A 14,468-nucleotide genomic window follows, 5' to 3' on the forward strand; every position below is an offset into this window, starting at 1 on the left:
TGGAAGGAGCTGAGAGGTCGAGGATTAGGATGGAGTAGATGCTGTTTGATTTGTGAAGAAGGAAATCACTGGTAACCTTTTAGAGGGCAGCTTTGGTGTAGTGCAGGGGGTGGAAGACAGATTGGACAGGGTCAAGGAGAGAATTGAAGGAGAGGAAATGGAAGCAGTGGGTGTAGATAACTTACTCAAGGAGTTGGGAGAGGAATGGTAGGAGGGAGATGGGATGATATCTGGAGTGTGCCATGGGGTTTCAAGGGAGGGTTTTTTTAAGATGAGAAATAATGACCATGTTTGCAAAGAGTGGGGATGAAGCCATTGGAGAATGAACAGTTGAAGATGGCTTTCAGGGATGGAAGAAAGGAGAAGGCAAACGTTTTGATAAGGTGTGAAGGGATGGAGTTGGAGGCTTAAGTGGAGGGAATGGATTTTGAGAAGAGGTGGGAGATCTCCTCTTGAGATACTGCACTAAGAGCATTACATTAGACTCTTGGGAGATTATAAAAGAATTAGAAGACAGGATCCTTTCCCTTCGGGAGCTTACAGCCTAGTGAGGGAGACAGATAAATAATTACAGTTAAGAATATAGAGTATATAAGGTATGAATATAAGTGCTTGTAGGACTGCTAATTGTGCCTTAGAAAGGTAGGGAGGATTTCTGTCACACTGTGCCCAGTTTTTGAACAAGTCTGAATGCCTGCAGAGAGAGCACTCATTCATTTGAACCTTATTTCAAAAAGATTTGTGTAGCTTCAAGTAAGAGTTGATGTTACCATTAGATGTTTGCCAAGGGCTATCCCCAAGAGAGCCCTCACTTAATATGAAATCCATCTGTGGAATCCTATGGCTCTACCTAGTATACTAATTGCACATATGGCTGTGGAGCAGAAGTGAATGCAGGCAAACATTTTAAATCCTCAGAGAGTCCTCTTAAAAGCAACCTCTTAAAAAGTGACCTCGGGTTAAAAGAGCCTGTCAAGAACTGTGTTCATGTACTCTGCTTTACATTGTTATCTTGGATTGTATTTTGTAATTTCTTGTTGTTTTGCTTTCCACTGTTACACATTAGATTACCCTTTCTAGATTATCAGTTCTAAGTGGGACAGTGATTGTATCTAATTTGTTCACACAATTATTCCAGACTGTATCATACGATTTTTTAGCACATAGTAAGCATCTTAAAATATGATTACTATTACTTCTCTTCCAATTTACAGTTACCCACCCCACACACAGAAGAATATCACAGGAGGCAATTCCCATGGTTTCTCATTATCTTTTGAAGGCTTTAAATTTGTATTCTGCAGTTTGTTTAAGGTGCTGTGCTTTCCTTGACTCCTCTGTGGTTTCTGTGCAAAGCCACAGCGAGAAGAGCAAATTGGGAAGTTATTTCTGTGCAATAGGAAGAGAGGTAGTACTTTCCCACCTCCCCCTAATTTCTGTGGCTTTGCATTTCTGACAAGATTAGAAACATCCTCTCTTTCCTTTCTGAAGCACGATGGTTGGTTCTCTCTTTTTGCTTTTGAATTGAACTGCTAGAGTCAATTTTAGGGTAAAGCTTTGAAAACTTCAGACTTTCAGAGTTAGGAGAAAAATGCACTGACTGTCTTTCCTGAGAAAAAAGTTGTTTCTTTTTTATCAGAGGAAATTCTGGATGGACTGCCTATTCTTTTCTTAAAATACGTTGTCTTTCTGCTTTTCTAATTTTCAGTTGTGGTAGCCATGACATATTCTTCATTCTGCATAGTATGGCTCCTCATTTTATTTTTTGGTTCTCTGTGTATTCTTTTCTCTGAACCTCCCCTTGTCAACTTATTCAGGGCCCTTCACACGCCAAAATAGCATATGTCCAGGCTTAAATGTGACATCTTTAGGAGGAATCAAGCCTACAGACCAGCAGCCTGTCCTTAACTGCTGACTCTTCTGCCTCCTTGCTTACTTTGTTTCCCTAGCTTGGAACACTCTACACAGCCAAAGCTAAAAGACCACAGCTCTACTCATGTAGCACTTAGGCATTATTTTTCTCTTTCCCTTTGTCAGCACTTATATAATTATGTATAATCAATAATTCCAATTCACTGATTGTTCATTTTGATTTTTTTTGTAAATATCCCCCATTAGAGCATAAATTCCTTGAAGACAGGGAAAGTTTTTCATACTGTTGCTGTGCCTTCCCAAGCTCTTAATCCAGCACCCCTTGGGTGTTTGATAAATACCATTGCTGTTGGTGGTATTTCATTCATCCATTCAATCATATTTATTGAGAGCTTACTGTGTGCAGAGCACTGTTCTAAGCGCTTGGGAAGTACAAATTGGCAACAACTTGCCAACTATCCTTCTCTCAAGTGTTCCCCAAGTCCTTATTCAACTGTTTCTGCCATTAACACTTGACTGAAGCCTAGGCACCTTACCAAAGGTGAAGAATCATTGGGTACTAGCCTACCACCCTCCTCCTGGGGCTGACTGCAGGACACTTACAGAAAAATAGCCTATCCTTCCTAGTCATGCATGTGGGTGAGGCTGAAAAGAAATGGCTAACAATCCGTTCCCCTCCATTTTGGGCAGTGTGACTTAGTGGAAAAGAGCTGAAGACCAGCATTCTCTTAGTACAGTGCTCTGCACACAGTAAGCGCTCAATAAATATGACTGAATGAATTGAATGAATGAATCCCAGCTCCGCCACTAATATGTGGCCATGGACCATTCACTTAATCTTACTAGACTTCAGTTAACTCTTCTGTATAATAGGATAAGATACCCCTCAGTTGGTGATTCCCAGAAACAGGACCACTTAGTAGAGTGCTCTGCACATAGTGTACACTCAAGAAATACCATTGATTAAATGATTTAAGGAAGGGCAGTTTGAATCTTACTGGATTAAGAACATTATCAAACATTACTGAGATCTCAGATCTTAATGTCTGCCTGTGTTAGCGGCTGGAGGAGAAGGTTCAGGTGAAGGGGAAACATGTGGACGTGTGATCCACCGGAGTGGAAGGGGGCTATTTTTCTGTAAGTGTCCTGCAGCCAGCCCCAGGAGGAGGGTGGTAGGCTAGTACCCAATGATTCTTCATCTTTGGTAAGGTGCCTAGGCTTTGGTCAAGTGTTAGTGGCAGCGACAGTTGAATAAGAACTTGGGGAACACTTGAGAGAGGGACTCCTAAACATGTTATTTCAGGAAGGGAAGACCTGGAGGGCTTTGGGGTTGAGTGGAGGTTGACTGGTCTGCAGGAGCCCCTAAAGTGACTCCTAAGGCTATTTTGATGGGGATGTAGGGCAGAGAACACCCAGTTAAGGTCACACATGCCTTTTGAGGATTTGTTTCTTAATATCTTTAAAGTTATCCACCTGCCCACCTGGTTTATAGTTTCATCATTTCAGCTCACCAAAGAATGGCTTTCTGGGCCCATTCTCCTGATACGTCCCACTCGGTTGCTAGGATGTTATTGGTCTGATGGTGTACCACAAGCTCTTCGTTTGTGAGCCCCTCTTGCTACTGAGTGTTATAAAGGTGAAATAACCCTAAAAGTTGAACGAGGCACCTCTGATGGATCTCGGTATCAAAGCCTTGCAAAAGATTGGTCTTCACAATTACCCCGTGTACCTTCAATTCAGGGTGACTCTTGATGCAATGTTGATAACACACTTTGACTTGGAGCCACCCATATTTTCTGCTTCCTTTCCTTTGCATCAATGGATATATTGCACCATTTTCCCAAAGAAATGACTGTACTTTTATTGCTGTATTGTACTTTCAAGAACTTGGTAGAGTGCTCTGCACACAGTAACCACTCTGTAGATACGATTGAATGAAATGATCAAGAGAGAATTGGTGCAACATTGATGCCTTCTGGAAAGAGCAGGGGCCTGGGAATCCGAAGGACCTGGTTCTAATCTCAGCTCTGCCACTTGTCTGCTGTGTGACCTTGGACAAGTCACTTACCCTCTCTGTTCCTAAATTAAATTGGGATTAAGACTGTTAGTCCCCAAACTGCATGGCCTAGTGGATAGAGCATGGGCCTGGCAGTCAGAAGGACCTAGGTTCTAATCTCAGGTCTGCCACATGTCTGCTGTGTGACATTGGGCAAGTCACTTCTCTTCTCTGAGCCTCAGTTACATCATCTGTAAAATGGGCATGGAGAATGTGAGCCCCATGTGGGACAGGGACTGTGTCCAACCTGATTATCTACCGCAGTACTTAGAACAGTGTTTGGCACATAGTAAGGGCTTAACAAATACCATTATTATTATTTTTTTTTTTTATTATCATGTGGGACATGGACTTGTCTGCTATGTGACCTTAGACAAGTCACTAAATTTCTCTGTTTCTCAGCTGCCTCATAATTTAAATGGGGATTAGGACTGTTAGCCCAATGTGGGACATGGGCTGTGTTCAACCCGATTAGCTTATATCTACCCAGTGCTTAGTACAGTGCCTGGCACGTAGTAAGTGCTAAACAATTACCATTAAAAATGCTATTCATTTAGTGTGTACTTTGTGTAGATACTGTACCAAGTGCTTAAAAGAGTACTATAGACTTGGTAGACAAGCCTCCTGGCCTTGAGGGATTTAAATTATAGTGACATTGTGATAGTGCTTGCTTTCGTAATAAACCTTCGCCAAAGCTCAGATATATCTTTCTCCTATGGTGCTTAGAATAATGCTTCCAAATGATATTTCATCAAAGCAAAATGTTCTGTTAATTCAAACCTTTTGTCTACATGAACAGATGCTCTACATCTCTCTTGTAGTCTATAGTTTACCTATTAGCAGCTCCTGGGTCATGCTTACGACCTTGTAAATATTGTAGCATGCTTTGAATTGGGTGAAGTTAAAGATCTTGGCCTGGTGACTGCCCACTTTCCTTCCTTCCATTCAGCAGGATAAAGAAACATTTGAGACACATCTATTCATCTGAGTTCTTTGGGGAGGACTAGTCCTGCTTTAATAAGTAGTTTTTCTTTGTGCTAAATAGGATTGTCAAGCCTTTGAGCACAATTCATTTTTCCTAAAGAACCAATTTTATTTTACTGCAATGAATGGGCATAATATCTCCCAACAGCTCGAAGGACCCTTTGTCTCTGCCAAATTGAGGATCTGGGAATTCTTATTTGGCTTTCCTTCTTCACTTCTTTTCTTTTTTTCTCTAGTAAATGTAGCCATTCTTTCATCCTGTAGGCAGTAGAGCCCCTTGCTTTTGCTCCAAGGAAAAGAGCATGGAATTGGGAGTCAGGAGACCTAAGTTATATCTCAGCCCTTTCACTATGTTGTAAGCTCCTCAAGTCCTGCAATCTTGTCCACTGGCTCTATTGTATTGTAATAATAATAATGATGATAATAATAATTGTGGTATTTGTTAAGTGCTAAGTGCCAAACCCTGTACTAAGCATTGGGGTGGATACAAACAAATCAGGTTGGGCACAGTCCCTGTCTCATGTGGGGCTCACAGTCTCAATCCCCATTTTACAGATGAGGGAACTGAAGCCCAGAGAAGTGAGTGACTTGCCCAAGGTCACACAGCAGACAAGTGGCAGAGCTGGGATTAGAACCCATGACGTGCTCTACCCACCCAAGCTCTTAGTACAGTGTTCTGCACACAGTAAGCACTCAATCAATACAAGTGATTGATTGATGGACAGGTTGATAGTCCTACTAGTTCTACCACTGGACACCTCTACGATCTCAGGCAAATCACAAACTCTGGGGGCCTCAGCTTCCTCAGTTGTAAAATGGGATAATAAACCTGTTCTTTGTTAGCACTTAATAAATAATTAATAAATAATACAACTAGCTAACTAGCTGAACCCACCCAAATGAATTACACCCAAGTAACACATGTAAAAATCTCTGAAAAGAATGTGTGCACTTCTGCCATAATGTGCTTCTACCATAATATGTCTTTAGGTGTATACAACGATGGTATTTAAGCGCTTACTACGTGCCAGGCTTGTTCTAAGCACTGGGCTAGATGAAAGATAATCAAGTTGGTTACAATCCCTGTCCCACATGGGGCTCACAGTCTTAATCCCCATTTTACAAATGAGGTAATTGAGGCCCAGAGAAGAGAAGTGATTTGCCCAAGGTCACATGGCAGACAGGTGTTAGAGGAGGGATTGGAACCCATGACCTTCTGACTCCCAAGCCTGTGCTCAATCCACTAGGCCATATGTTATTGCTGTTTTTTTGCATTGCATCTTTAGTGGTGTTTGGGCATTTTGGGGTATCCCCAGTTCTTCTAGAATATGGGGGCTGTGTTCTTGCTGAACCTTAATTTAAGGAAAACTGGAATCAGAGATTTCTCATGGGTATGTCACCACAGGCATACACACAATAGATTTTTCCAACATGCATGTTCTATCTAAAACAAGAGAAGCAGCACAGCCTAGGGGAAAGGGGAAAGAGCACGAGCCTGGTAGTGTCAGAGGATCTGGGTTCCAATCCGAGCTCTGCCACTTTTCTGCTGTGTGACCTTGGGCAAGTAGCTTAACTTCTCTGTGCCCCAGTTGCCTCATCTGTAACATGGGGATTAAGATTGTGAGCTACATGTGGAACAGGAACTTAGTCCAAACTAACTGACTTGTATCTACCCCAGTGCTTAGAACAGTGTTTATCACATTATAAGAGTTTAACAAATATCATGAAACAATACAAGAAAAACACATGCCCTGGCTGAGCTGAATGTATTTGCAAATTAACACATAAAGCAGGGACTCTGGCATCTTCCTCTTTAGTAGTCTAAATCCTGTGAAATGGTGTATCACTGACAATCGAAAGATAGTGTAAGAAAAATTCCGAGTAAATATTGATTGTGAATATTGAACATTTTTTTTTTATCCACAAGTCAATATCCCTCACTGAGTTTGAAAACAACATCACCAGCTCTACTTCAACTCATGCTAAAGTGCAATTTAAATCTTTAAAATTAGGATTTTCAGATGCTCATGAGGACCTTTGCTGCTTAGCTGACATGAGTGGCATAACGAGCCTCCCCAATTAATTGGGATTAAGCATTTCATCCTTCATTGAGACTTCTGGGTATTTTCTCAATAAAAGCCCTGAAAGGGCAGATTTTCTCATACAGTGTTAAGCCTGCTACACATGATTAGTATTGTTAAGTAATAATTAAAACCAAGAACAGGAACCCATATTGGTTATTAGCAGTTATAAGCAATCTATTTAGCAGATCATTGTCTAATAAACAGTCTTTTAAAATTTGATTGTTTTCAGTTGTTTTCTTATACTAACAATGACATATATATCATCGGGTAATTGGTTTTCTGGGGGCTGCTTGCTCTCTGCAGGACTGTTTGATAATAACTGGAATCCTCAGAGAATAGAGTATCTTATGCCTTTAAAAAAAGACTAATGAATTAAAATGATGCATGCCTGGCAGTTTGATAGTGCTTTAATGATTTAATTTAGTGTGTATCACATTCACTCTCTCTGCTTTATATTAAATTTTCCTTTCTCGTTTAAACCAAATTAAAACATTCAGAGATGATTTCCCCCAATCAGATGAATGCCCTCACTCATACCAACGTATTCACCGCCCACTGTGAAAATGTTTTTCCTATGAAAAATACTTTCCTTTTGCTTTCTTCCTCTCTACTTCCTCCTTCCTGCAGCCAACTACCCTTATCGATCCATCCATCAGTTATTAGTATTTACTGAGCACTTATTCTGTGCAAAGCACTATATTAAACACCTGGGGAAGTACAATACAACAGAATTAGTGGGCATGTTCCCTGCCCATTATGAAATTGCAGTCTATGGGGGAGACAGACATTAATACAAGTAAATACTTTATAATACATAATTTAAAGATATGTACATAAGCGTCGTGGGGTGGCGTGAATATCAAATGTCCAAAGGTCACAGATCTAAAGGCATAGGTGATGCAGAAGGGAGAGAGACTCTTATGACCAAAAGAGCATGTACATGTGTATATTTACTTATTTATTATTTATATTAATGTCTGTCACGCCCTCAAAACTGTGAGCTCATTGTTGGCAGGACGGTGTCTGTTGGTATATTGTACTCTCCCAAGCGCTTAGTACAGTGCTTTGTGCACAGTAAGTGCTCAATAAATATGTTTGAATGAATGAATGAAAGAGCCGGGTCCAGACTCATTTTGTCATGATATTTATTAAAATACTTATTTTGTGCCAAGCACTGTTCTAAGTGCCAAGTAAGTAATTCAGAGCTGGCCAAGAAATCTATCTGGTACTGCTCTATTCAACCTTATCTTTGGCCCTGAGGTTAGGCACAGACCAGCAGGTAGGACCACCGATTTGAAAATGCCTGAGGTGTGCACTCCTGTTGTTCAAAAAAGTGCTATTAGTGAACCATCCCAGGATGTGCCTTGGCTTACCCCTCCATGCCTGCTGTGGAAAAACCCATTCCCCATCGTTGAAGCCCTTTTTCAAAACTTCTGAAGTGGTTCAAGGCCAAAACTCTTGAAGAATACAATCATTCTGATGTTAAGGATACAGGGTCCCTTGTTCCCTGATTCCCAAACAACAGCAATTAATAAGACTGGACAAATCCGTAAACATGGTCTGGTGTTTAAGCATGAAACTGAGCTGCGTTCCTCTGGCTATAAATTCTCCAGTCCATATGGTAAAGGTACAATATTGGCACCAGTGCCTGCAAGTCCATCTGGATGGAGTCTCATTTTCCTGCAAGAGGCAAAGCTGTCTAAATCTAGCCATCTGTTTATTGGACCTTTTTATTGAAAACCTGTAAATAAAATAAGACTCCCAAAGATACCGAAAAAAGACCTCACATACAGTATTTGATTTTGTTTAAACAGGGCAGAGCCTTCCCAAAACATGGGTTAAGCATCCTCAGTGTTTCTCTTGCCACCTCTGACCCATAAATACATCACTTTACGGAGACAGGAGGGTCTCACATCCTTCACGGGGCACTCATTATTCATCGTTCACCCAGTGAATTACGAGGAAGGCTGAACGCTTGTCTTGCTGGTGTGAAACCCAGATTTTTAATGCTTTTCAAAACATATTCATCCCTTCTGATGTGTGGGGATTTCTGCATGGTTAGGAAAAAATAAAGAGTTGAGGAAATGCAGAGGTAAGCAGACAAATTTTCTTTATTGAACTCTGCCCACAGCTGTGTAAGACAGGTCAGGTACGCAGTCATTAATAACTGTGCCATCTTTTCACTTTAGGAGTCACAAATCATTCCGGAAAGAATTTAGGATGGATATGTATTTCTCAAAGAGGCTGGATACAGCGCAATTGAATTAGGCCATGTAGTGGATTTGAGATCAGTAGTGGCATTACTAGTAGTTTAGTAGTAGTAGTAGTAGAGGTAGTGATAATAAGGACATATATGAAGTGTGAACAATAAGTAGAGTCTGTACTAAGCATTGAGAAGAAGCAGCATGGCATAGTGGATAGAACACAAACCTGGGAATCAGACGGTCATGGTTTCTTATCCTGGCTTTGCCATATGTCTGCTGTGTGACCTTGGGCAAGTCACTTAACTTTTCTGTGCCTCAGTTACCTCATCTGTAAAATGGGGATCAAGACTGATCCTCATTTGGGACAGGGACTGTGTCCAACGTGATTCACTTGTATCCATCGCAGTGTTTAGTGCAGTGGCTGGCACATAGTAAGTGCTTATCAAATACCATAATAAACAGAAGGACATTGATGGACATTGATTTAGCCATGGTCCCTGGTTTACAGGGGGCTGACAATCTTGAACGAGATAATGCAGAGAGTGTGTCTACCAACTCTTATATTGTACTCTCCCAAGTGCTTAATACAGTGCTCTGCACACAGTAAGCACTCAATGAATACAATGAGTCATTGATCAATTGATACGTAGAATAGGCACACAGGAAAATAAATTATGGGGTAAATTCATTCAGATAACAATTCATTGTGGGAAAGAGTGTTGCAGAGTGGAAAGAGCATGGGCGTGGGAATCAGAGAACCTGCATTCTAATCCCAGCTCTGCCAGTGGTCTGCTGTGTGACCTTGGGAAAGTCACTTTACTTCTCCGTGCCTCAGTTACCTCCACTGTAAAATGGGGATTCAGTACCTGTTCTTCCTCCTACTTAGACTGTGAGCCACATATGTGACAGGGACTGCATCCAACCTGACTACCATCTACCCCAGAACTTAGAACAGTGCCTGACAAATAGCAAGCTCTTAACAAAATGTCAAAAAGTGCTTTTCACATAGTAAGTGGTGACATACCATATCAAATTCAACAACAATTAGAGTAGCACCCCATCCCTGCTGGGATAAAGTAATCCATTCCTTCCCCTCCCCTGACTCACCTGTCTTCTTCCCCTTTCCTCCCAGGCATCCTATAACTACCTGGGCTGACCCACCTCCCGTAACTGGCCTTGGATTCTCCATTCTTTTTCAACTTAGTCATTGTTGCACTACTGCTATCACAGCCTGAGGTGGGATGAAGGGGCTGGTGGCAGGAACAGTAAAGGTGGTGATGAGGTTGGAGGGCACTGCCACTCTTCCATCTCACCCTCTCCACCCTACTTCAGTCCTATCCACTTCTTTCATTCAATCATATTTATTGAGTGCTCACTTTGTGCAAAGCACCTATGGCTGAAGAATTGCAGTGGGACAGATAGTAAAAAATGAAAAAGCCACTAATAGGGGCTGGGTTTTCACCACAAGTCTAATCTCATGGAAGTCTTTGTTTGAGAAGAGCAAACTCACTCTGGAAGGCCACCCACAGGCCTGGTCTCTCTGCAGCAGCAGTGTGCTTAAATCTTTGGAAACTCTCCCAAGTGCTTAGTACAGTGCTCTGCACACAGTACGTCATCAATAAATGCAATGGAATGAATGAATAAATCCTTAAATTATGCGGTAGAAGGCATTTTTCTGAGGGCACTATGGGATAGTTAATCTTGAAAACATGGGGAAGGGAAATAAACCCTCAATCTTGGGTACCAGATGGATTTTGAATAAGCCAGAGGATGTCAAGATGTAGAATGTCAAGATATAGACTTATTCTGAAGAGCAGCAATAAATACAATGTGCCTGTGGAAATTGCTGTTGCCTTGTTTAACACTTTTTAATCTCTGGTGAACTCAAACTACTCCCCTTTTCAAAGAGTATTTATTTACAGTCTGCCCAACTTCCTTCTTATTAGTCAACCTTTAGAGGCATCATTTATATAGTTTAATTGGCATTTCTGGAACCCTAATTCCAAACTCCCTTTAATTTTGCTTCTAGGAGTTGGTTCAGTCTCCAAAGCCCAGTGACACTGGGAGTGACCAAACTGAAAGCTCCTCAGAGATATTTATGAGAAGATGAACTTCTTCCAAAGACAAAGCACTTTCTCTTCTGAAGTGAAAAAGCAAGAATATTTATCTCAGAATAGATTCAGCCTAATTGTACTGTGTGCTGATGCCCTTAAAGATTTGAGCTAGAGTTTTGGCCTCTTCCATAGACTCTTTGACCTTTTCTTTGAAAAGCGGCAATCCCTTGTGACCTGTACTTGTACCAATATTTCGCTGCACAGGAGAAGCAGACACTTCTGGAAGTGTTCAATGAGAGAAAGTTCATGATCTTTTAGATCAAGTGAGGACGTCAACACAACTTCTGTTCTCTAGCCCAAAGCTGCTCAGACTGTCTGGGAATTGACAGAGCTCAGAAGTGAGAGAGGGAAAAGCTGGGGGAAATGAGAGAAGAATATTTCAATAAATAGCTCCAAATACTTTGGAACATAGTAAGCATGTAACAAATACCACAATTATTATTTCTTTATATACTACATAAAGGACAACTTTGTGTGCAATTGAGCTAATATTAATGGTATTTGTTAATGGTTTACTATATGCCGAGCACTGTTCTAAACACTGGGGTAGACACAAGGTTCTCAGGTTGAACTCAGTCCCTGTCTGAAGTGGGACTTACAGCCTTAATCCCCATTTTACAGAAGAGGTAACTGAGCCACAGAGAGGTGAAGTGACTTGCCTAAGGTCCCACAGCAGACAAATGGCAGAGGTGGGATTAGACCCCAGGTCTTTCTGGCTCCCATGCCAGTGCTCTATCCACTATGCCATGCTGCTTCTCCTTAAGTCTCATACTTTTCTAACGCTGTCACAGGTTTTCTTCCAGATTCCTGTGGGACAGTGGAAGTCGTAACTAAGTTTCAAAACAACCAGACATTCCAGTTGCCCGCAGTGGTTTGAGTCCTGTATTTTCAATCTTGTGCCTGATGTTACCAGAGTTTAAAATCTTTTTTTCTTGAGACTCCTCTTTGTAGATCTTGTTGTTGTTGTCTTATGCTGTCGAGTCGTGTCCGACCCATAACGATGCCATGGACACATCTCTTCCAGAACACCCCACCTCCATCTGCCATCGTTCTGGTAGTGTATCCATAGAGATTTCTTGATTAAAAATACAGAAGTGGTTTACCATTGCCTCCATCTGTGCAGTAAACCTGAGTCTCCACCCTCAACTCTCTCCCATGCTGCTGCTTCCCTCACAAATGAGTTTTGACTTGTAGCACTTTGCCTTCCACTTGCTAGACACTGCCCAAGCTAGGAATGGAATGGGTAGGACTCTGCTTGACTCTCCCTCCCATAGTCGAGACTGGTAGAGTACTGGAAACTCTCCCGATGCAAACCTGAGAGGTGCTATAGACCTCAGATATGCTTTTATAGAGTTAGTAGAGATCCTTCTTTGGCTACTGTTTTTTTAATTATTATTAAATAGCAGTAATTAATCAATTTTAAGAAAGGCACAAGGCCCAGAAGTCTGATAGTTGTGTTTACTCAGTTGTCTTGACTCAACTTGTTTTTGTTGTTTTTCCAAAAAGAAAACGTGAGCCTCTAGTTTGGAAGTCACACAAGTGAATTCTCCCCCATATAAAGGAATGGGTTAGAGCTACCTCTGCTTCATCTCAAATATCCCTCAGATTTTGTAAGCAAAATTGAGTTGGACGTCTGCTTCATTAGCTTGCAAGCAGATTGCACATGAGTCATCCTGAACATTTGAAGAAGGTCACTGGATTTCTGGTCACCAAAGTTAGGGCGAGTTAAGGCCTCCCAGAAGGGGAACAGAGGGAAAAGGGTGGGTAATACAGCTGTGGAATACTGGGAACCAAAAGAGGGAGAGAGGAGAGAGAGGAGGTAGAGGATAGAGAGGAAGAGAAGAACAAAGGGAGACAGAGATATGAAAAGGAGAGAAGTGAAGTGGAAGGAGAGGAAGGGAGATATGAAAGATTTATTGAGCTCCTATTTCTGTTCTCCAATCAATCAATAGCTTTGATCACCTATGTGTGCAAATTACTGTACTCAGCACTTATGAGAGTGCAGTAGAATTCAAGGCAGACACAACATAAAAGAGAAACTAAAAATTGAGAAACAGAGGAGCTGAGTGGAAAGAGCTTGGGCCTGGGAGTCAGAGGACCTGAGTTCCAATCACAGCTCTGTTGCCTGTCTGCTGTGTGACCTTAGGCAAGTCATTTCACTTCTCTCTGCCTCAGTTACCTCATATGTAAAGTGAGAATTACTTTAGACTGTGAGCCCTATGAGGGACAGAGACTGTGTCTGATCAAATCATCTTCTACATACCCCAGAGCTTTGTCTGGTGTTTGCCACATAGTAAGTGCTCAACAGATGCCATTAAAAATGGAAAAGATAGATATGTGAGTGAAAAAGATGGATGTGTGGATGAGTAGTGCTTATATAGTAGGCTGCACGAGTTAATAAGTAGAAAAATGTAATGGTTGACAGTGAATGCATAGGTGCTAAGGTGAGATAATGATTTAGTTTTGGTATTTAAGTGCTTACTTGTGCCAAGCACTGTTCTAAGAGCTGGAGTGGATACTGTCTCACATGGGGCTCACAGGTTTAATGTCCATTTTATAGATGATGTCACTGAGCCTCAGAGTAGTTGAGTAACTTGCCCGAGGTCACACAGCAGGGCCAAATTAGAACCCACATCCTCTAACTCCTAGGCCCATCCTCTATCCACTAGGTCATCCCACTTTTCCAGGCAGGGAGGATATAACCTGGGCAGAAGGAAATTGAATCAGGCAAATCCTTCTAGAGGAGGTAGGATTTCAGAAGAGCTGTGGTCTGGTGGATTTGAAGGGTCGAGAGTTCCAGGCAGAAAGAAGAGGGTGAGCAATGAGAAGGAGGAAAGAGAGTTCTCAGCTCTCATCTAGTAAACAGGTCTTTTAGGGGATAGAGTTTGTTTGAGGTATCAAGTTTCAGGAGCTCCAGACTGCTGTGAAGTATCCTCTTCTGAAATGGCATGCTCTGCTTTACCGCACAGCAAAGACGGTTGATTCCCAATTCTCCACATAGATCAAAAAAATCTGCCAATTTCAGGGAAGGGAGATGACACTGAATTATTGCCATGGGGATGGGACAAGGTGGGGCTGGGGAACCACAGTTTGGTTGCAGTGACTTCAACCTTCTTTAGTGTTTGCCCAACAGAAGGACATCAGCAGGATGGTT

General features: G+C 41.7%; 1 non-coding gene across 1 annotated transcript; it reads right to left on the reverse strand.

The window, feature by feature from the left end:
- Nucleotides 1–12,500: 12,500 nt before the first annotated feature.
- LOC119933873 lies at nucleotides 12,501–12,638 on the reverse strand. The gene has a single exon (XR_005452742.1). It is a non-coding gene; the product is annotated as a small nucleolar RNA SNORA7 (small nucleolar RNA).
- Nucleotides 12,639–14,468: the final 1,830 nt, after the last annotated feature.

The sequence above is a fragment of the Tachyglossus aculeatus genome, chromosome 10, assembly GCF_015852505.1.
Source record: "Tachyglossus aculeatus isolate mTacAcu1 chromosome 10, mTacAcu1.pri, whole genome shotgun sequence".
NCBI lineage: Eukaryota > Metazoa > Chordata > Mammalia > Monotremata > Tachyglossidae > Tachyglossus > Tachyglossus aculeatus.